Source organism: Bos javanicus, chromosome 23, assembly GCF_032452875.1.
Source record: "Bos javanicus breed banteng chromosome 23, ARS-OSU_banteng_1.0, whole genome shotgun sequence".
Classification (NCBI taxonomy): domain Eukaryota; kingdom Metazoa; phylum Chordata; class Mammalia; order Artiodactyla; family Bovidae; genus Bos; species Bos javanicus.
The window spans coordinates 18,821,632-18,844,143 of record NC_083890.1 but is presented as its reverse complement, the minus strand read 5'-3'; the positions used below and the strand labels follow the sequence as shown (position 1 = coordinate 18,844,143).

At 42.7% G+C, this 22,512-nt stretch overlaps 1 protein-coding gene across 5 annotated transcripts in view; it reads right to left on the bottom strand.

Annotated features, from left to right (window-relative positions):
- RUNX2 (RUNX family transcription factor 2) overlaps positions 1-22,512 on the bottom strand; it is a 348,854-nt gene that overhangs the window by 125,164 nt on the left and 201,178 nt on the right. The window lies entirely within an intron of this gene.

Below are 22,512 nucleotides of genomic sequence, written 5' to 3'. Positions count from 1 at the left end.
AAAGGAAAGAAGTCACACTTAAAACAGCAGCATTTGCTCCACAGAAGCACAGAGCTCACACAAATAGGCTCATCGATGTAAAAAATGCTTCTCGTGAGTATTTATACTTAAAATATCCTGTCCTTATAATTAAAATTCCATGTGGTTCCCCTTATTTTAATGCAGAAGCCCTATGAAGCCCTATTAAAACCCTTTATGTGGGACCCTGCCAGTAAACTCCAATGTGGCTTTGAATTTATCTCTCCGCCCCCTACCCCCAACTTCTTGATTTTACCTGATATGTTTGGCTGATGTTTTTATTATCCATCACATGCCGGGATCACTGTATCTTTTGGGTTTAGAGATGCCAGCTAACGCAAATTGACATTCATTTTTCAATTAATGAGCTCTGGTTGTGGTTTATAGAACACCATGCGACAAGTTTCCGCTAGGTTTATAGAATTTTCACCAGTGGCTTCCAGTCACTTAAGACTGTCAGGTCTTGAGGATTTAACTCCTTCTGAGCAGAGAGAGCTGACGTGGACTTTAAAGGGATTATATGGCCATTTTTATAACTTAAAAAAAGATGATTCTCTAGAACTTGCTTAGTGTGTTCCTACAGAACACACTGTAGGAAGAAATTTTAACAACTTGTCACAGTTTCACGTGAGATCTCTTATATAATAATCAGTGGTGGGGAGATTGAAAGAATCCTCAACTTAAAAAGAACTTAAACTCCTTCCTAATTTTCAATTATTTTCTATAATAATTGTTACAGAAACAAATGCTATAACTACATTTCTTTCTATACTTCTAATCTTTTTTCTGTACAAGAACTCAGTTTTTCTTTTAGAACATCTTCTCAGGTTGTTCTGATCTTTGTGTCCTAAACTATTCATACCCACATCACCAACCACAATACATACAACTACAAACCATCTACAGACCTAGATATTATATCAACTAAAGAAAATGTCATATCTACTTATTGCAAGGATAAGGACAAATGCCTGGAGAGTTCTAGAAGCACTCTTACCCCAATCTAATTTTAGAAACATAAAGCCAAAGCTCAGTAACTGCCCCAGTGATCTGCCTTGTAGCCTGAGAGCTCCCCAGAGCCGGTTTAAAACACCAGATCCCAACCTACAGATTAAATAAAGCCAGTACTGCCAGGAGTTACTTGAAGCCCAAGATAAACACGGTACATCTTCCCAAAAGGCTGGCTTTACTCAGTCTGGAGACAAGCGGATGCTGTACAGTAAACATGAATATGATATGGACTAGCACGCAACATTTGGGTGAGTTTTCAGGCAAACGAAAAAATTATTTTGACAAAAATTTCCATTTGTAAAGCTTTAGATGAGTTTTTAGACAAATGAAAACTTAGATGAATTTTTAGACAAATGAAAACTGATTTCAACAAAATTTTGCACTTGGGAGGCTTTAGACTATGCCCCCAGGTTCCCTAAGGTACCCATTTATCCTCCTGTGCTGGTTTGGGGTATTCTGGTGACAAAAATCCAAACCCCTCTTTTACTGTCTAGATAATCCTAATCTAACCCACTGACAAATAGGGAAGCTAAACAGAGAAGGGGAACCATTTACTCTACAAAATCACCCAGCACAAGAGAGGCAGAACCACAGTTAGACAAGACCTCTCAGACTTCTAACCTCTTTTTAATCTTAGTCACCCTTAAGGAATTAGGTTGACACAATTGCAGATATATTATATATAATCTGCCTTAAAAGTTCTATATGCTGAAATAAATTTGCTTAAAAATATTTAAGCAGGTTCTTCTGGTGCCCACGTGTTGCCCCCAAAGAGAGTTACTGTTCTTGGGAGACTATTTAAAAACTCTTTCAGCACTTGCTGACCTAATTTGCTAAGCAGTGAGCAATTAATTTAGTTATTCATGGCGTAACCTGAGTGAGACCAAGGTCAAGGGCTTGATTCCCTTAGGACCTGCTGATTCCCTACAGATGCATTTCATTCCAGAATGACCCTCTGCACCCCCTGCCAAAGTCAGAGACCTGCAGATTTCTGTCCTTATCAGAAAGAGAGCTGCAGGAAACTTGCTCATTGAAATAGCAGCAGCAGCGGTGGCGGCAGCAGAAGTTTTTCACAATCTAATATACCTGGGGAAGAATATATTGATAAAATGCCCATAAAGCTCCAATAAAAATAAAATCGAAGTTAAAAGTAAAAATTCCTTGGGAATTCCCTGGTGGTGCAGTGGTTAAGAATCCACTGGTCAGGGAACTAAGATCCCTCATGCTGTGGGGCAACTAATCTCTCATGCTAGACCAGAGAAAGCCCACGCACCCCAACGAAGACCCAGCACAGCTAAAAGGAAAGAAAAGGAAGCACTGATTATTCTTCAGTGAATGCAGAGTCTAATCATTGTGAAAACCATTTTTTAAAAAGTAAAAATTTCTTGCCCCCCCACCTCAAAGTCTATGGAGAAAAAGGAAATAGCCTGCTTTTACCCAACCAGGTCTCTTGGGTCTTCTGAGCAAGTGGAAAGTGCGGTGGGGAAGGAGTGAAACCAAGATAAGGGAGAATAAAAGAGAAACTCTGATCTCTGGTTCCTGTGGCCTGCAAACCTCCACTCAGCGCCTTCCACATGCTGCTGTCTAATGCTGGTTATCTTGACTTGTGCTGGACTCCTAACTAGAGGAAGCTACAGCAGCAGTGATCTAATACTCATTCATCTTCCCCTTTTGGGTTTAATAACAACCATGCTTGATGTTTCTTTCCCTAGTACCTTCACATACATTTTCTCATTCAATAGACACTCAAACCATTATGGCTTGATTGGTTGAAGATGGGCCAAGATAGTGCTAAAAAGACTGGAGATAAGAGCTTGAAAAGAATATTGGACTGGGGTACTTGCCATTCAGGGCTGTCAGCTAGGAAACATCACACCCAGGGACCATCTCCACTAGGGAGTGGAATTTACACATCCCAACTGTGGAGGGCAGGTCGGGACACAGAAAAGGACCAGGGACCTTGAGTCCAGGTGGAACACAGGTTGGCAAATGCAGACTTCTCTGTCCTTTTTTAATGCAAGGGCAAAAATATACAGTATGAAAAGCCATCAGACTTCTCAGCAATAAGGTATTAACTTCAAAGCTTCATGAAAACATTTTAAATGGTAGGAGTTATCACTTCACCAAATCTCAAATAAGATCCAGGTACTTTTTATTAAGGGCTTCCCTGATGGCTTAGTGGTAAAGAATCCACCTGCCAATGAAGGAGACACGTGGGTTTAATCCCTGGGTTGGGAAGATTCCCTGGAGAAGGAAATGGCAACCCACTTCAGTATTCTTACCTGGGAAATCCCAGGGACTGAGGAGCCTGGTAGGCTACAGTTCATGGGGTCACAAAGAGTTGGACATGATTTAGCAACTAAACAATAACACTTTTCATGAACCCCCTTGCAGCATCCTCTCTATTGGAATAAGAAGCAGCGCCTCTCTCCTCTAAACAGCTTCTTCCCCTTCTACATTTTGGCTGCCGCCTTCCCAACTGCTCTATTATATAATTTCCTATTTCACTCCTGTTCTAATAGCATTTATTTTCCATATCACTCTTTTGGGCCCTCAGCCACTGCTTTACTGAATTATTAGCTGTTTCTTAGCCTGTGCTCTCCAACTACAAAGTAAACTTTGGATGGTAAGGATTATGATTTATTTTCCTCTCATATCCCTCAGAACAGTCTATAGGGTAAGAGCTTAAATTTTTTTAATGTAAGCATATGAATGGATGAATAAATCAATGAACAAGGCAAATGGGCTAGGGATTCAAGAACTCTGCACAACAGCTGGTATATTTTTTGATGCATTAAGAAAATAGATATTATAATAAGCATTCAGTAATGGTGGCATCAGACCTAAATGTAACTCAAATACAATTCCTAACTTATGAAATCTCATAAAACTCTCTTTAAAGGGTGTTCAAAGCTCTCACCAAACATCACTACATCACTTGACTTCACGTTTCAGACAGAGGCTGACCAATGGTAGTTGCCACTAGTGAACAGATGCCACCGTGCTGTGTCCAGTATCCTGAGAGCCCATATCTATGTTAAGTCTGCACTGGGGAGTCAGACGGAGAAGACAGAAAGGAGAGAGGGCCAGGCTACAAATGCACAGTGGATGGGCACACTCCTGTCCCCAGGACCCCAGGGTAACTGCTGCCACTAAGGTTGTGTCATTTATTTGGAGTAGGTAGTAGTAAAGCTCACATCCTGTTTGAATTTCTGGACAGTAGATAGAGCCAGTATGTCAGCGTCACCCAGAACTGAGGATGGCCTTTATAGATGAAGAAGTGGCAGCCTGGAGACAGGTGGATCTTCATGACCCTGAGATGCAAATGCAGTTCTGTCCCAGGCCCGCGTGAACATCTCCCCCTTGGCTGCCCTGACAGTGCATGCCAGCAGGAAAACGCAGAGCCTCAGCCATGAGTTTCCTTAGATCTGAGTTCTCTGAAAACACACACAGAACGGGAAAATCTTCCACCTTTTCAGGCCATGCTGATGCAAGGCCTTGAAAAACCAGAGGGTATCACCCTGACCCAGCACAGGTCACGGCTACCCTTTACCAGGTGTGACCGAACAGCTCTGCAAAAAAAGATAATGGGAAAACTACTGGCATCGTCAGAGCTTCCTGTTCTACCCTTCCAAGGTCACCTCTCTCGCTGCTCAGGATGAACCTTCCTGTTTGTGGTAGGCCATTCACTCAGGACCCTCACCTCACTGCGGCTCTGTGCATGCTCAAACTTACAGCTACCTCCCTGCTGTCTGCCAGACCCGGGTACGGTAAGCAGGGCCTTCAAAACTCACCACCACACAAGGACTTTCAGGTATACAAATCCTTATTATCTTTTCTTTACCCTATACATCCAGGATATGTACATATGTAAATTTTACCAGTCTGTGGTAAAAGTATTGTCACTGGTTTTAGAGAAGTATTTTCATTTTCCAACTAAGGTATTTTAAAGAAGTACTTAGAATATTTAGTGTTAGAGTATTAGAAGTACTTAGTATTTAGAGAAGTATTTTCATTTTCCAACTAATGGGATAGCAAATGAAGAAGAATCATGTATCCTCCTTTGAGATCCTCCCTATTTCCACAGTATGGTGCTGGGAAAAGTTGGGTACTTCCGAAAAATCTGCTAAATGAATGAACTACTAGCATAGTCCCAAGCAGATAACATGACAGAAGCAGAAAGGCTGTATAAACATTATCTAAAAATCAATTTTCATCTCTACCCAGAAGATTACTTTGCATTTTCCACACTGAGGCTTTAAGAGATTTTACATCAACTTTCTTTCTTTCCCTGAATTTATTCCTTCACACTAAAATGATCAAGTATTGATCACTCAATTAATTTTACTTTTAATTTCATTAAATCAGTCAGAAAACTATACCCCACGTGGAAGAAATGTGATGGGTCAGGCTGATGGGAAAGAAAGCAGAAAAATGAGAATCTGAAATCGATTTTTTGAAGATAATAAAAGGTCAGACCAGCAAGCTCCATAGTTGTGCAAAAGAGAGGAAAGTGCCTCGACTATCCAGTATAAATATTTATTTTCCGTGTTGTAATGAATTGTACTTTTCCACTGCACGCTCACAAATTCTGAGACCAGCTGATCCCAAGGCTAAGAAAGTATGCTACGTTGAAGGAAAGAGAGAACAGGGGGGAGAAAAAAAAAGTACAACCTGGCAATTTTCAAAAACTTCAACCATCCCTTTAACCCACCCAAATTTTGAGGATATTGTTGGAATAATACATTTCCTCTTGGTGAGGGGGAGGAGGGAGGTGGTTAGATGTGCAGTGTGTGTGTGATCCTGCGTGCACAGGGCGGGAGGCTAAGAGGAGGAAGAAACCAAAGGATGGGGTGGTGGGGGGAGAGAAACGGAGTTAAAAAAAAAAGAACACGAGAGGGCTCTTCTCGCTAGGCCTTGATGAAGAACTTTTTAAAGGCTAGGAAGGGTGGATAGTCTTTGAAACCAGATCCGCAGCAGGAAGGAGGCCAGCACCCAGGACACCGTGTCTTTCAGAAGGGGCCACCCACGGTGCCGCGGCGGTCATATGATTGCTCTGTCACATCCTGAAGCCATTTCCAGCCCATGCACACGTCTGTGCTCCCATTTAGAGAGGATGGGATATATTGGGAACACACATATGGAAACACTTTCAGAGAATCAGTTTCCATGAAATTCATAATGAGCCAAGTGGCTTCAGATGTGGTTGCGTTCCTCCGATTAGCCAGAAAAAAAAGAAGAGGAAAAAAGGAGGAAAAAAGGGACAAATCCACCCTTTCAGACCTTATTTCAGTTTCAGAGAAATTAAAAACCGCTAATGACTTATGGCTACCAAAACATAGAGCCACAATTAAGAGAGGAGGGACTAGGAAAAAGAGGGACGGAGGTTGGAAAGCAATAGCCTTTCCCTCCTAAAAATAACAGCTTCGGTATCAGTAATCTTATCTTCGATCAGGGGGCGGCTTTCCTGTGACGGTATCTGCCTAGGGTGATATAATTAATTTTCTGACATCCTGGCAACGTGGAGTGCGCATGCGCACGTGTTGGGTGGGGGACATGTGGACAGAGGCAGAGGCTAGGAAGACCCGCTCTTATTTGATAACATATGTGGCCAATTAAGATTATTTTAAAAATTGCAACTAAATGATAAATTGTTCCTAAGTTAATCTTTCCAAAAAGCCTGAATTTAGAAGGGACAGGATGGTATTTTCCCGTGGCCTGTGCTAGTGGTAACTCAGGACTATATTAAATGCAAAAAATTTATGAACTGGCTGAGATGTTATATATTAGACACCCAAGCCTAGCTGATAGGAGGGCATGAAATAAAGAAGGGAATACATGGGGGAGTTTTTTTCTTTCTTTTTTTTAAGGACATATTACTGATATTAGTAAATTAAGATGTTATTTTTATATTAAAACCAAAGTAGGCATATCATGGAGGAAAATTCACATGACATGAAAATGCTCTCCAGGCAGGAGCCGGGTGGTTTGGGGTTATGTCAGCAGATGGGGGAACAGAGTGTGCAGGAGGAGCTCCAGAGTTCCCTCTGCCCCTTGAGGTGCTTCAATGGGAGAATCTTTCAAGCACGGTATGTTGTTTAGGAATGCCGTGAGGATGGGCTGGGGACCAGCATGGACTGGTGCTTAATAGCCCAGTCTTTGCTCCAACCATAGGGATCTTCCAGGTGTTTCTGTAGTCCCAGCATCTCGTGGTGTCACAGATTTTACTAATGGGGAAGAGATTTGAGGATCCCACCTGCAGAGCATCCATGAAAGACATCTATTCACATTGGAGCATTAAATCCTCAACCCAGCCCTGGAAGGGAGATGGTGTCACTGACCCCACGTTATGGATGACAGACTGAAGCTCAATGATTTCTTCAAGGTTACAGACCAGTAAATGGTGGCCCAGAACCTGGCCCCAGACCTGGGGGGCTCCGCTGCCACAGTCCCTTCCACTGTTCAGAAATTCAGTGTCATTTTTTAAAAATTTTTTTATTTTGTGTTGGACCAGAGTCAATTAACAATGCTGTGATAGTTTCCACTGGACAGCAAAGGGACTTGGCCATACATATACATGTATCCATTCTCCCCCAAATTCCCCTCACATCTAGGCTGACACATAACATTGAGCAGACTTCCCTGTGCTACACAGTAGGACCTTGTTGGTTATTCGTTTTAAATATAGCAGTATGCAGAGATTCAGTGTCATTTTTATGAGAGTTCTAACATATTGGCGGTCATGCCTACCTGTAGGGCAATGATGAAAAGAGTTCTGATCAACTACCAGTCCTGGGGGTGGAGGCAGAGATGGGATATGGAACTGGGAGACTGGTTCCTCATCCCTATCTTGAGGGCTTCACTCAGACTCTGAATTCCCACATGGTCTTTACCGCTGATGTTCTGAGTGATTGTAAGCAGGTCACACTTTCTATTCCTCAGGTTCTCTCCCTGGATAAGACTCTTGTAAGTGAGAACTGGCAAAAGTACACAGCAAATGGTAAACATCTCCATCTCATGAGGGTATCCCTTCATACGGTATTATTTGAATTAGAAGAGCTAGAGAAGAAGGAATACGTAAAAACTAGGGTCCAAGCTAGGAAAAACGTGAGTTGAGAATCAGAATCCTGCAAGCTCCCGATTAAACTCCACACACCCAGCGCCAGACCCAACCAAACTCTTCTGTAAAAATAAACATGCCTCTTGCAGTGGGAAAAGGAGGCTAGGAGAGCAAATAATCACCATAGCGACCACATTCCACCATCCCCTAAATGCACAGACTGTGTTTTCAGATCCGGCTCGATTCTCCCCTTCTGAAAGTCAGAATAGATCTGCCCGTCTAAATCCGGCCTCAGCGCAGCCTGACTCTCCCTGTGACTGACTCGAGTGCTGATCCAGGAAGTCTCCAGGCAGCAGCCACCTTGGAGGGAGCATCCTTTAAAATGTTGACAAGCTTGGGGCACAGTTTTTCTTCAAATAAAATTCCGTTCAAAAGGCTAAGCGCCCTGGTGCGGTCCAACAGCCCCGAAGCCATCTTGAACCCTAATACCTGTGACTCAAACCACCCGATGCCCCAAGACCTGGAACGCGAACCAGAAGACCAAAATGCCCTGGTTCAGTTTCTAAGTCAGCTCCACCGGCTCTCCCAGGCCTCACACGACCCACGTTAACCTGAGATCAAAACCACAGGCTTCGGACACCCCTCTTGGGTCACCTCACTTGTCACCTCTGGTGATGGCAAGGGCTGGCCACTGCCCAGGCTGGCTAGAGGTCCTGCCGGGACCCAGCCTTACCCATGGCCCTGCTCCTGCTCCACTCACTTGCATCCGCTGGCCTGCCCCTCTGCCCAGGCCCTGGGATGGGTCTGTGTCCACGGAGACCCTGTAAGAGGCTTCCTGGTTGTGACCAGAAGGTTGCCCTAGGATCAGGAGCCACTCGTGTGTGTGCTGTATCTGCTGCCCAGATGGCTCATCTGGGCTCCTGAAGCCTTGCCTCCTCCGACTTTCTGGCTCCTCAGGCTTTCCTTGTTGGTGACTGCCTACGAGTTCTGTGACTTCATGTCACGCTTTTTCCTCCGGTTTGTGTACATGTCTAGATTTCTCCATTAGGCACACAGCAAACACTTGCCGGAGTAACAGTCCTGTCCCAACTTGCCTTTCCAGGCTCGTCTCACTGTCCTTCGGGAACTCTACTATCCAGTCAAACTGGACCCCTGTCTGGGTTCTGTCCTGTCCACCCTCTTCTATCTTCCCTCAATCACAGATGAGGTGATCAGCCCTCAGTGTACCCACGCTCACTCTATCTCAATTCCTTGAGATTCTAAGCAGCCTGCAAAATCTACCTCACAATCCCCGCAGCGTCCAAGAGTCATCTGCTCGTGTCCTTGCTTTAGCCCAGAGTGACCCCTCCCTCCTCGGCACACCGCCCACCCCACCCCCCCGCCCCGTTCTCCATCTGTCTCTTCCAGGCAGGCATGCACGTGCAGAGGGCCTACAGTCACCTCACCACTCTGCTGCTGCTGCTGCTGCTGCTAAGTCACTTCAGTTGTGTCCGACTCTGTGGGACCCCATAGATGGCAGCCCACCAGGCTCTCCCGTCCCTGGGATTCTCCAGGCAAGAACACTGGAGTGGGTTGCCATTTCCTTCTCCAATGCATGAAAGTGAAAAGTGAAAGTGAAGTCGCTCAGTCGTGTCCGACTCTTCGCAACCCCATGGACTGCAGCCTTCCAGGCTCTTCCGTCCATGGGATTTTCCAGGCAAGAGTACTGGAGTGGGGTGCCATTGCCTTCTCCGCCTCACCACTCTACCAGCCTGTAAATTCCTTGAGAATGACAACTCCGTCCTGCCTATCTGCAAGTATCTGTAAAGGCACTGCAGCTCCTCTCAGAGTGACATTTGGAAAGTTTTTAAATGCATTGTGTGTAAGGAAAAAGAGATGGTGATGCCGGGTTTGTCCCAAGTCCTCATCTCTAACTGTAGTTTGCCTGTGCCTTCTGATTTCTGCCGGTCCGTCTTCAGCCACCTGCTTTTCCTGACCTACTACACCTATGGTTTACCTGCACCTAAAGGGTTCAGGTCAGTTCTAGATTCACAACTCTGCTTTGCCCACCACTTTTGGGGTGCATCTCTCGTTCTAACCTGTCCCCTGGATTTGCTCCCTTATCCTAAGAGCTATTCTTTTTCAGCCCCAAGCCAACTCTCCTGTCTCAAAAGTAATAACTGTATTTAAAAAGCACACCTCAAATGTATACAATGCTTTTCAGGTTGTCACTGTTTTTACATACATCTGGTTTAAGCCCAACTGACAGGTACCAATGGATAAGGAAACTTAGCCAAGGGAAAAAATCAGTGACTCGTGGATGCAACCAATTAGTGGCAGAGCCAGAGTGAAATTGTCAGGTTTCCTAATTTGTGTCCCTTTTCTCCAGTAGACTTGTCTCATTAGCATCTACCACTTTTTATCCTAAGAGAAGTCCTGACAGGCGGAAAGATGGTGTTTCTTTAACAACAGGGATCGTTTGGGTTGAAATTTTTTTAAAAAGTGATGACCAACATGCCTTTCCACATTGGAGGAACCAATATCAGGAACCAAAGTACTACCTTTTATTTAACTGAAAATCTGACTCACTTTGAAAAGAACTTTGTTGCTAGGATTTAGCCTAAAACCATGTACAAGAGTCTTCCTGCTGTCTTGATACAATGCTCCTTATGTAACTTCCTACTCCACACATAGTGTTGCCGTAACTGGTTCCCCCGACAGTCTGAGCTTTCCCACTCAAGCCCTGCACACGGAATTAACTCAAAACTTCTGCAAGAGAAATGTCCCTTTCAGAGTTTGATTTGGCATCCATTTCAAAGAGCCGTTTGTATATTTTAGAATATGGAGAATTTTCCTTTGATTGAAAACTCTCTTTTCACAATAGACAAGAGATGATTTCTCTTCTGAGTGATTTAAACAAAAACAAACACATCTTAGTTACATAGAACCTTGTTCTCAAAGTGGGTTTTTTGACACAAATCAAAACTTACAGATTGTCAAGCATTTGGCAAAAGCCTTCAAACAGCCAAAGCCAAATAGTGAAATTTTCCTTGTTGTAGGAGATAAACAAATACTAGAGCAGATCGAAAAAAAAAAGAAAAAGAAAAAAAAAAAGGACTTCCTTTCACTTTCTACTCTGCTCGATAACATTACCCTCTCAACACACACACACCCACCCCTGCAGAGGGGTTTCATCCTCAATGTTTACTCCTGGTGCTATAGTAATAAACTCGCCACAAATGGATAATGTCAACATCTGTTTGTGGCTGCTCCCAGACTCCTTGTATTTCTTTAGGACATGAAGCCCGCTGTCTCCCAAGTGTAAACAGACACACCTAATTATGTATTAAGGTGTCTGAGAGGAGCTACTTGTTTTGATGACCAAAAAAAAAAAAAGAGAGAGAGAGAGAGAGGGCCTGGTCAGCTCAGTATCCTTGAGAGAAACACACAAAAACACAACAAATAGTCCAACGGTAGCTCCTCCAACAGCGGAATTTCTCTGCCTGCCCCAAACCTGAGCCCTGTTTTCCCCAGCCTGGGAATACTGTCCACCGAGTCCCCGATAGATGTGGTCCAAGACAACTGATAACTGGTCGAGAGAGACGGTGCTGTCACAGATGTCGGGCTGAGTCTACCGAGTCTCTTCATAAGGATTTAATTTGAGGGTGATAAGATGAAGGGGGCAAAGGAGATAATTCATGGACATCTTTTTCAGATCAAAATGGCCAGGTACAGCAACAACATCCAACAAGGGTCAGTGGCCTACTAGAAATGTAGCAGGAGGGACCTCCCAGCTGGGCTTGTGGTTAAGAATCCACCTTCCAATGAAGGGGGTGCAGGTTTGATCCCTGCTTGGTGAATTAAGATCCCACATGCCGAGGGGTAAACCGAGCTCCACAACTGGATAGCCCACACACTGCAACGAAGATCCAGTACAGCCACAAAAAAAAAAAAAAAAAAAAAAAACATCGAAGGAGAAGAGGATTCTAGAGCCCTGGAGCAGTCGGGCTGAGGTTCTGGAGACGGCACTGCACCTAATGGGCGGGGTGGTGGTGGTGGAGCCCCTTCTCCTCCCCGACTCCACATTCATCGCAAAATGACCGCACTTGACTCAACTGTCTCTGTTGTTCCCCAGCTCTAAAATTTTGATTCAGCTACACATTACAAAACCTTGAGAATTCCAAAAGTACCTTAAAAAATTCTATTAGAAATACTGTTCTAAAAAAAGGTGGAAAAGAGTATTACGGTTCTTTTAATGAGGTATGTCTACTGTGTGAAAAATACCTGGTTCCCCTCTAGATACAATGTGCTGATTAGAAAATGTAGTAAAAAAAAAAAAAAAAGTATAATTGTTGACAATAGTTTGCAAGAAAGCCAAAAGAAAATGCGAACACTATTAGCTTTTAAGAGTTTTTCACCATTAAATTTAGCAGGAAAGGGGTTTAAAATTCACTTTAGGGTCGTGGCTCAGACGGTAAAGTGTCTGTCTACAATGTGGGAGACCCGGGTTCAATCCCTGGGTTGGGAAGATCCCCTGGAGAAGGAAATGGCAATCCACTCCAGTACTCTTGCCTGGAAAATCCCATGAACAGAGGAGCCTGGAAGGCCACAGTCCATGGGGTCGCAAAGAGTCGGACACGACTGAGCAACTTCACTTTAAGGTCATACGTTCAATGAGAGATATGATGTAAGCTATTTCTTTTTCTTCTTTGCTCTAGACTCTTAGAGAATTGTTTTGACCTGACCTATCTGAAATTAAAATAACAATATTTATATCCATCTTTCCAGCTCTTGCAGGGTAGGATATATTGCATGATTTAAGTAGCTTAAGTTTCTTTGCCCACATATAAAAATATATACTTTTCAGGTTTTAAAATTTCATTAATATATGCATTTTTTAATCTCTACAATAAAAGGTAGATTTACAAAAATCAGAAGGTAGATTATTTTCACTGTTGCTTCTGGTAGGAATCTGGTAAATTTTACCTTATTTTGGGTTATCTGATCTGTTTCAAGCATGGATATTGTCTACTTAGTAAGGAAGACTGGTGTTATGTTCCCTGAGAATACACTGGATGTGATTAAAAAAAAAAAAAAATCCCTGAGGACACTCAACAGGCTTTTGTAGCAAAATCTGGCTTTGACATAGAGACTCCTATGACCATGCACGGTGGGGAAAGCACACTTGGAGCCCAGAAACTCGAGGTTGAGGCTTCATCTCCCCCTTTTTCCCCGTGTGACCTAGAGATCAAGTCTCTGAATGCCCCTGAGCCCCTAGTTCCTGCAAAACAGGGACTACAACAACATCTGTACCCTGGTGAGCTGCTGTGAGGTTACATGAGGATGTCTGTGAGTCTTTTCTATAGATTTAAAACGCTGTCTAAATATTATCACTATTAATCCTGAGCGTTTTGTACCCTTATTTTTTACTGTCACCTTTGGATATAGTTGCTATAACCCTTCCCGTTTGCCTCTGCACCTAATTTGTTGTAACACGGTGTTCTTTAACTGTAGGCTTTATTTATTTATTTTCAATATTTATTTATGTGGCTGTGCCAGGTCTCAGTTGCGGCACGAGGGATCTCCGATCTTCCTTGCAGCATGCAGGATCTTAGAGTTGCACCGTGTCAACTCTTAGTTGCGGTGTTTGACAAGGGACTGAGCCCAGGCCCCCTGCATTGGGAGCACAGAGTCTCAGCCACTGGACCACCAGGGAGGTCCTTATCCACGGGCTTTCATTTCTGCCACTGGAAAAGCCACGGTTATTGATGACGTGCGCATCCTGGGTCTTTTCAGTTTTCTCTTGTTCCTCCAGTTGCTGAATGAGAGTGGCAGAAGATTTCAAGCTTCCCCATCACGAGGACGATTCCTTCTTCCTGGTGGTGTCTTCAATTTTTCTTCATACGTTCAGGGCGCCTGCATCTCCTGGTTTCAGGGTCTCCGTGTCTCCTGGTCAACCCAGCCTTCAGGCCACCATCCCCTGAGCCAGATGAGCTGCTAGAGTCTCTTCGTCCTCAGACTGCAGTGGGCCACGGTACTCGTCATACCCAGAGTGATGCCGCTGAAATCTACAGTCCCAACCTGCAGGGTTATTTGTACAGATCTCTTTGTTCTTCCCGATTCCCTCAGTACTAACCTGCCTATTTGTTCTTTTTGTTAGAGCATACTTGCCATATTTTTCAGTATCTGAAGTTTTACCTCCGTGTGAATGGCTGCAATTTGCCATCTGCATAACCTTACTTGGTCCTTGCTTTTTCGACTTTCACAAACTTTCAGATTTTTTTCCCACCTTCTAACTAGAAGTTCTGTTATTTGCAATTTGCAATGTTATCTCTATTAAAATGTTAGAAGGAAGACCCTTGGATGGGGTTTGCTTTGGTAAAATTGTTTTTTTTTTTTTTCCTCTTTTAGGCACCGAGGGACATGGCACATAGCAGGGCAATGCCAGGTGGCCACCTGCAGGGACCCAGGGCAGAAGCTATGGCTTCAAGCTGACATTTTACATACTAGTTGAGAGGATCTGAGTTGGGGCTGAAATACAACTAGATCAATCACCAACTTTCTAGTGCCAATCAATGTCCCTAAATAGAGGTCTAGTTATATATCTCCTTACCCACTTTTGTAGTGATTCATTTACATTAATTTATCAGTTTATTTATTTTTGGCTGTGCTGTATCTTCATTGCTGCATGTAGGCTTTCTTTAGTTGCGGCGAGTGGCGGCTATTGTCTTGTTGCAGAGCACAGGATCTAGGAGCATGGGCTTAAGTGCCCTGGGGCATGTGGGATCTTTCCAGACCAGGGATTGAACCCATGTCCTCTGCATTGGCACATGGAGTCTCCAACCACTGGACCACCAGAGAAGCCCCAGTGATTTTCAACATAATACTGCAGAGTTGTAGCAAAAAAGAACAGGGCCAAAGCCATGAAACTGGAGGGAACTGTGAGCCTGGTCACGACCACCCCTCATCTGATGAGGAAGCAAGCCGCCCCATCAGTAGTCAGACCTCCTGGCTTCTGGGGTGAAAACAGCCCTCACTCTAAACCATGTTGTCTCTAAGTTTTATTCTTTTTAAAAAGTGACTATTTTTTTCCCAGTGGCCTGTTATTTGCTGTTTCTCCCTCTGGTCTTGCATCCTCCTTACACTGAGTCTTTTGGCTTCCATTCTCCTTGGGCCATGTCTAGACAAAGCCAGAGAGGAAGGTAAGAACTAGGTTCCAAAGCTAACGGAAGAGCCCACCTGTTATCCGGAATTCCAATCCATCATGTTTTCAGAGCCCTTGGAATGATTCTATCATCCCATCCTATGCAATGCTGATGCCCTTTGAATTGTACTGTATTTTGAGTTCTTTGACCTTCCAAAACTCCATATAAATCCATCAAAGAAATTTTAAGTAATTAGGTCACTGAGAAATATGCTCCCCAGATTCTGATTTTACTGCACTCCTTTCCTTTAAAACCAGCTGACAAGGGACTTCCCTGGAGGTCCCGTGGTTTGGACTGTGCGCTTTTAATGTAGAGGGCTCAGGTTCAATCCCTGGTCAGGGAACTAATATTCCACATGCCTTGTAATGGCGTGGCCAAATAAATAAATTAATTAAAATAAGTTCTCTTAGAAAATAATTTTTTTAAAAAAAATAATAAGCTAATAAATTGTGGTAACGGTTTTAGGATGCTTCCCTCTGTCCTTTGGCATGGCAGGAAGAAGAGGTCACTGGTATCCACAGACAGCAGGATTTTTGTGACTTCAAACAGGAAATGTAAGAAGTGCTCTTATCTTTGTAAGATCTGGAAGCTAATTTCTAGAACCACAGATGGAAGGTTTGGGGGCAGAGGGAGAGAAGACTCTTTCTTTAAGGTTCAGTTAGAAGATATCTGAGAAGGGAGTGATCACTGACTACAATGGCAATATAAGTGTCTCAGCTATTTGAAGATTCCTCCGTTAACGTTAGCTTGTGCTTGAGATTCTGCTTAGAACAAATCCCTCACCTCTTATCAACTCAAGTTATTCCCAATTTAAGCCATGTCTTTATTTCTCAGTCCTCTGGGAAGCAGCTGTGTGGGGTGGTTGACTCCATTCCCAGGGAGGACAAATGCTGGTGTCTTACCCAGCTTTCCTTGTCTCAGATACAGGAGCTGGGCTTGCAAGCCTGATGTAACAAGCCCCAGGCCCTCGCTCAGGGGTCTCCTCCCTTCAGGGTTGTTGCCACACGCTTTCTATATGGTCATCTAATAACCCCAGTATAGCATTTTATTACATCTTTAAAAGCCATATATAGCAATGGATAGAGCTTCTCAGGTGGTGCTAGCGGTAAAGAACCTGCCTGCCAATGCAGGAGACTCAGAAGACTGGATTTCAATCCCTGGGTCGAAAAGATCCCCTGGAGGAGGGCATGGCAACCCACTCTAGTATTCTTGCCTGGAGAATTCCATGGACAGAGCCTGGAGAATCCGATGGACAGAGGAGTCTGGCTGACGACATTCCATAGGGTCGAAAAGAGTCGGACATGACTGAAGTGACTTAGCAGCAGATAAAGGCAATGAAAGATAAACACACTATCTACATTTTAAGAGGACAAAATACAATGCTGGTCAGTCCCCCTAATTAATCTCATCATTGCACTTCATTGCACTGCAATCAGGGTTTGCACGGTGCCAAGGAAAGGGAGCTACTGGAAATAATCAGATTAATGTGTCAATGAAAACAACCAAACCAAACATTTCAGCTCTCAGAGTGGATTGCTGGCCTGAATTTTCCAGGTGGGTGGTTCTGTATTCACCTAATAAATCAAGCAATTCCTGAATGACCGATTCACTCCAGGGTATAGGAACAGTGTATAAACATTTAGGTTTTAGAGGATGCAATATTCTTCCTTTCAAAGTAAATGAATGATGGGGGCGGGGGGAAGTATGATTAAAACATGTTGATGATACAGGCAGATACCACTCCCCCCCACCACCCCGAATCCATAGTCTCTCCATCCCCACCCTTCCAGGCTGAGCACACGCCACCATCTTGTTACCCCAGCCTCCCAGCAACGCTCTTGCTCTGTCCCTCATCTTCCTACACAATTCTCCCCCACAAGGCCAAAGTGACCTTTGGAAGATAGAAACACGTTTATATTTTGACCGTGCTTAAAATCTATTGGTGGCTCATCACTGCAGGTCCCTGCAAATCCAAACTTCTAATCCCGATCATCAAGACCCCACATGACTCGAAGCCCATCTCTCTGACACACCTTATCTGCTACATCTGCAGCCACTGGGCACTCTGCTCCCCTGTGAGGGCAGGAGCACTAGCCTTCCCCACTGCCTGGGGGGATCACGCAGGGCTACGCTTCCTGGCTATTTGGGTCTCAGCTTAAATGTCACCCTACTCATCAGGTCACCCTACTTTATTTTTTTCATAGCACAGTCCGTAGATAATATTTTCTTATTTTCAACTGCCTACCCTTACCTAGTAATAGCTAACATGTATTGTGTGCCAGACATTATTCTAAGGGCTTTACATATATTAGCTACCTTTCAGTCCTCAACCTTTTGAGGTTGGTGGTAGTATTATTATTATTAGCCCATTTTACATATGGAAAAATTGTGGCACAGACAAGCTAAGTAATAACCCCAAGATCACACAGCTAGTGAGTGAAGAGGCCTGGCTCCAAAAACTGAATGTTTAATCACCACATCATATACCAGTAGAAAAAGCTTTCTGAGCTTTTCTCTTATTTATCACCATATTAGTAAAGTTTTTATCACATGGACATAAGAAACTGTGATAGCAATATTTCACTAAACAGAATTTTGTTATAAATATATATGTCATAAATATAAATATATTTGTCATAAATATAAATGTCTAAATAAATCATAAATATATAATCTCTAAATATATCTAATTTCTTCAATATAGAAGGTCTGGTCTTCTGAGTCCATGTATTCACTTATTAACAGAATTCACCTGCTCTTTTGTTTTAATAACCTTTAGCTTACAAGATTCTCATTTCTCCAATGAGAGAAAGTGCACTTCATTATAACCATCGTCAAGTAAAGAGATGTAACACAGATACACTGCATACAGCCATGCAAGGATGTGTAAAACGTCAATGAAATAAAGTTCCTTAATTCTCAATTGAAGCTAGGGCTTCAAAATCTGTCTGCAGACCCTGACACACATGCACATATCTGAGGCTGCACCTCGCACAGAAGCTCAGCTGTGGGTAAGGGCTGAATGCACTTTGGCATTAATTAACCTATCTCATGTTGCTTCTCATCAGAATCAAGTGAAGTACAAGACAAAGCTTTCCTTGACATCTGCAGCAGTTATTTCTATAAATTTAGTTCATAAATCAAGTATTATCCAAGCCTTTATTCTTATTATGGGTGGCAATATCCAGTTTAGTATTTTATTTTAGTATCACAGACATTCAAAGCTTTATGAATATCTAGCCCAACTAACTCACCTCACACCTGAGGACACTAAAACCCACGGAAATTAACTGACTTGCTTAAGAACTCAGAGGTACATCCAAGATTAAACGCCAGTTTCCTCAATTCCCAGCCAAGCGCTGTTTCCAACACACTTCCAATGATGCTCTGAGAGTTTAATCACTATGCCATATGCCTGGGCCTTTCAAGAAATGTTTTTCTGATAAGCCAAGTTAATTCAACACAATTTTACTCAACAACTGCTACTTTTATCACTGTTGGGTTCTACTCTCTTTGGAGGTGCATGTCCCAAATTTAAAAGTTTCAATCATTTGCTAGATTAAATAGGGTATTTGAAACTTTACTCACCCTTCAAAGAGAAACCAATCCAAGTATATCAATAATCACAATAAATGTCAGTAGTTTAAAGGCATCAGGTAAGACAGAGATGGTTAGAGTGGATCAGAAAACAAGACCCAATTGGACATTATCTACAAGAAACTCACTTTAAATATAAAGGCACACAGAGATTATGTGAGCAATGAGAAATCTCATTCACTGCTAGTGGGAATGCAAAATGTTCCGCCACTGTGGAAGACAATTTGGTGGTTTCTTTCAAAACTAAGCATACTTTTACTACGCCATCCAGTATTTGGACTCCTTGGCATTTACCCAAAGAAGTTGAAAACTTATGTTTACACAAATCCTACACGCAAATGTTTATAGATTGCAAGGTACTCACAATACCCATGAAGTGGTATAATGTTATTGAAAGTGGAGCTGGAGCAGTCACAAATGTATATTGCAAACTCTAGGGCAATGACCAAAAAAAAAAGGTTAAAAAAGAAGCAGAACTGATACGCTAAGAAAGGAGAGAAGAGGGAATCAAATAAAACACTCAAAACCACAAAAGGCGGAAAAAGAGTGGAAGAAAAAATCGAATAAAGAACGACACTAATACAAAGAAAAGAGTAACGAACAGGTAGATGTGAATCCAACTACATCAGTAGTCACTTTAAATGTCATCAGTCTAAATGCACCAATTAAAAGAGCTTGTCAGAGTGGACCAAAAACCAAGACCCAGTTAATGCTTCAAAGGTAGGGTACCCTTGACAACCTATTCTAAGGTCAGAAAAAAATGGAACTTGTTCTGCTAACCACCCAGGAGGTCAAACTCTCCTTTTCAGAATCTTTAAGGTCAATTCTCCAACATACCTTTATGTAATACTGAGAATCACTGTTTTCCCAAGGTATCGTATGGGAGCTGACAAGTTTGCTATTTTTAATAATGAGTACCACAATAGTATTATCAGACTTTTTTGTTTTCTCCAAGCCTGGTTTTATTTCCTTTGTAGTTGTTATTTAGAAAGGGTGCTTTTTAATTACATGTGGATGTGACCACATCAGTGGGTTTATTGTTGATTTATCATGAATCACTGCTCTCCTTGCCATAGGGTGGAGTGTTTATAACCATCTTCATATTTGTTATCATTATTCCATTAATGATAGCATTATTGTTAATGACAACAGGGAGCTGGAATGGTGACCGTTTGGGTTGGAGAGAGCTGTAGCCAATGTTTGGCTACAGAAACATTGGGCTTCTCCAGTCCACCATGCTTGGCTGGTTCTAAGTTGGTCGCTGAAGGTCAAAGTCTCTCTAGAAAAGATATGACACCTTCCTGGTGAAGAAATCCTTTGAGATATTCAGGGACAATGTCACTTGAGCAGACTTTTAATTTACATGACTTTCATAAACTAGACATTCCTGAATTTCTTGAGAGCCACATCAAAAAAAATATATATATATGTTTATTTGTTTGTTTCTGAAAACAAACTGTTCAAAACAAAATACTACCCCAAAATGACTTTGAACAACTCAAGCTGAAGTGCCATTGCTTCAGACCAACTCACTTATATTCTGACCTAGTTTAATAATATATGTTTGTTTGTTTGTTTCTGAAAACAAATTGTTCAAAACAAAATACTACCCCAAAATGACTTTGAACAACTCAAGCTAAAGTACCATCATCTGCATTTTATCATATAAAACTTAAATGATAAAAAAGCTTTTTACCTGTTTAGTTACCTCTTTAAATGCATCTTTCTAAGTTCCCCTTACAACTGTTTCTATGTATTAACAAATCTAAAAACTAACTTAATGTTATCACACAATTTCTCTTTCCCTTTTTCTACAAGCAGTGATCAATTAATACTTCCTAAAAAGTCAAAGGGCTTCTCTGCTAGCTCAGCTGGTAAAGAATCCACCTGCAATGCAGGAGACCCTGGTTCGATTTCAGGGTTGGGAAGATCCCCTGAAGAAGGGATAGGCTACCTACTCCAGTATTCATGGGCTTCCCTGGTGGCTCAGACGGTGAAGAATTCACCCAAAATGTGGGAGACCTGGGTTCAATCCCTAGGTTGGGAAGATTCCCTGGAGGAGGGCATGGCAACCCACTCCAGTATTCTTGCCTGGAGAATCCCCACAGACAGAGGAGCCTGGCGGGCTACAGTCCATGGAGTAGCAAAGAGTCAGACATGACTGAGTGAGTAAGCACAGCACAGAGAAGTCAATGCTCAACAAAGTAACAAAGTAATACTGAAACATGGGGGTTTCAATGGTCCTATTTTTCCTGAAAAAATTAAGTAGTAGCCTTGCTGATATGTTTTAATATCCCAAATAATAGACCCAGTCAAGGATATTTACATGTATCTTCATCTAAATGTAGGGAACAGATGACTACATGCATATGTGCATATATATGTCACAGCACATAGCTAACTGTATTCCTTCACTTTAAAAGATGATAGTGGAAAATTCTATAATATAATCATGTGCAAGGACCATATCTGTGTATACGGAATATGAAATCAGGGTAAATGACAATTGTCCTCAGTCTCCTATATAAACCCACTTCTAGATCTATTGGCCAATTCCTAACTATGGGCTTCCCTGGTGGCCCAGTGGCAAAGACTACCAGCCAACACAGGAGACCTGGGTGTGGTCCCGGAGTCAGGAGGATCCCCTGGAGAAGGAAATGGCAGCCCACTCCAGTGCTCTTGCCTGAGAAATCTCATGGATAGAGGAGCCTGGCCAGGTTATAGTCCATGGAGTCCCGAAGAACATGACTCTGCAACTGAACAACAACTACGGTCGGAGCAGAATCAACCCTGAGGCACACAGCCTGGACTATGGGGTTGACCTCTCTTCTGCAGGCAAGAACTTCCCATGAGCACCTCCATGCACAGCAGAGGGAGAGTAACAGAGACAGAGAAGGGTAAGAAGGCCAGTTCCTTGGCCTAAGGGGAGCCTTCAATCTAGTTGAAGTCTTGGACAGATAGCAAAGGATTAGGAGGCCAGGCCCTTGGCCTATGGGAGCCTTCAATCTAGCTGGGAAAAGACAAGATCTTGTACATTCTTGTCTTAAGAAACATTATGAAACCACACATGTCAACAAGTGTCATCTTTTTTTCAGCTGAAAATGTAATTGTCGAAGCAATTCGGAATAAAAATATCATCTGAGCAGAATGGAAATGCTTTTTAATTTCCTCAAAGAGAAGACTTTAAGTTTATGCAGGGGTCAAAAGAGATCCCCATTCACTAAAATCCTGAGCATTTTTTGCGTATTCTGGCATCCATGTGGGCTGGTATCATCATATAACCATGTCATATTCCCATCCTGTCTTCTGAATGAGACTGAAGTCTTCCTGAAGCCAGAGACAATGTCTTTTCATCCACTGCCTGCCTAAGCTCATTTTAAGTCATGTACCAAGTATTTGTTGAACTGACTTGAAATGGCTGAAATGAACTGAGGAAAGACATCTCAGGTAGGAAAGAAAGCAAGAGGCTACTACTAATATATTGGATGAAATTAATAAAAATTCAAAGTTCTTGTCAGGCAGAAGCTATTACCTGAATTAAAGAACACAAAACTTAACAGGAATAAGTGGGCTTCCCTGGTGACTCAAACGGTAAAGAATCTGCCTGCAATGCAGGAGACCTGGGTTCGATCCCTGGGTCAG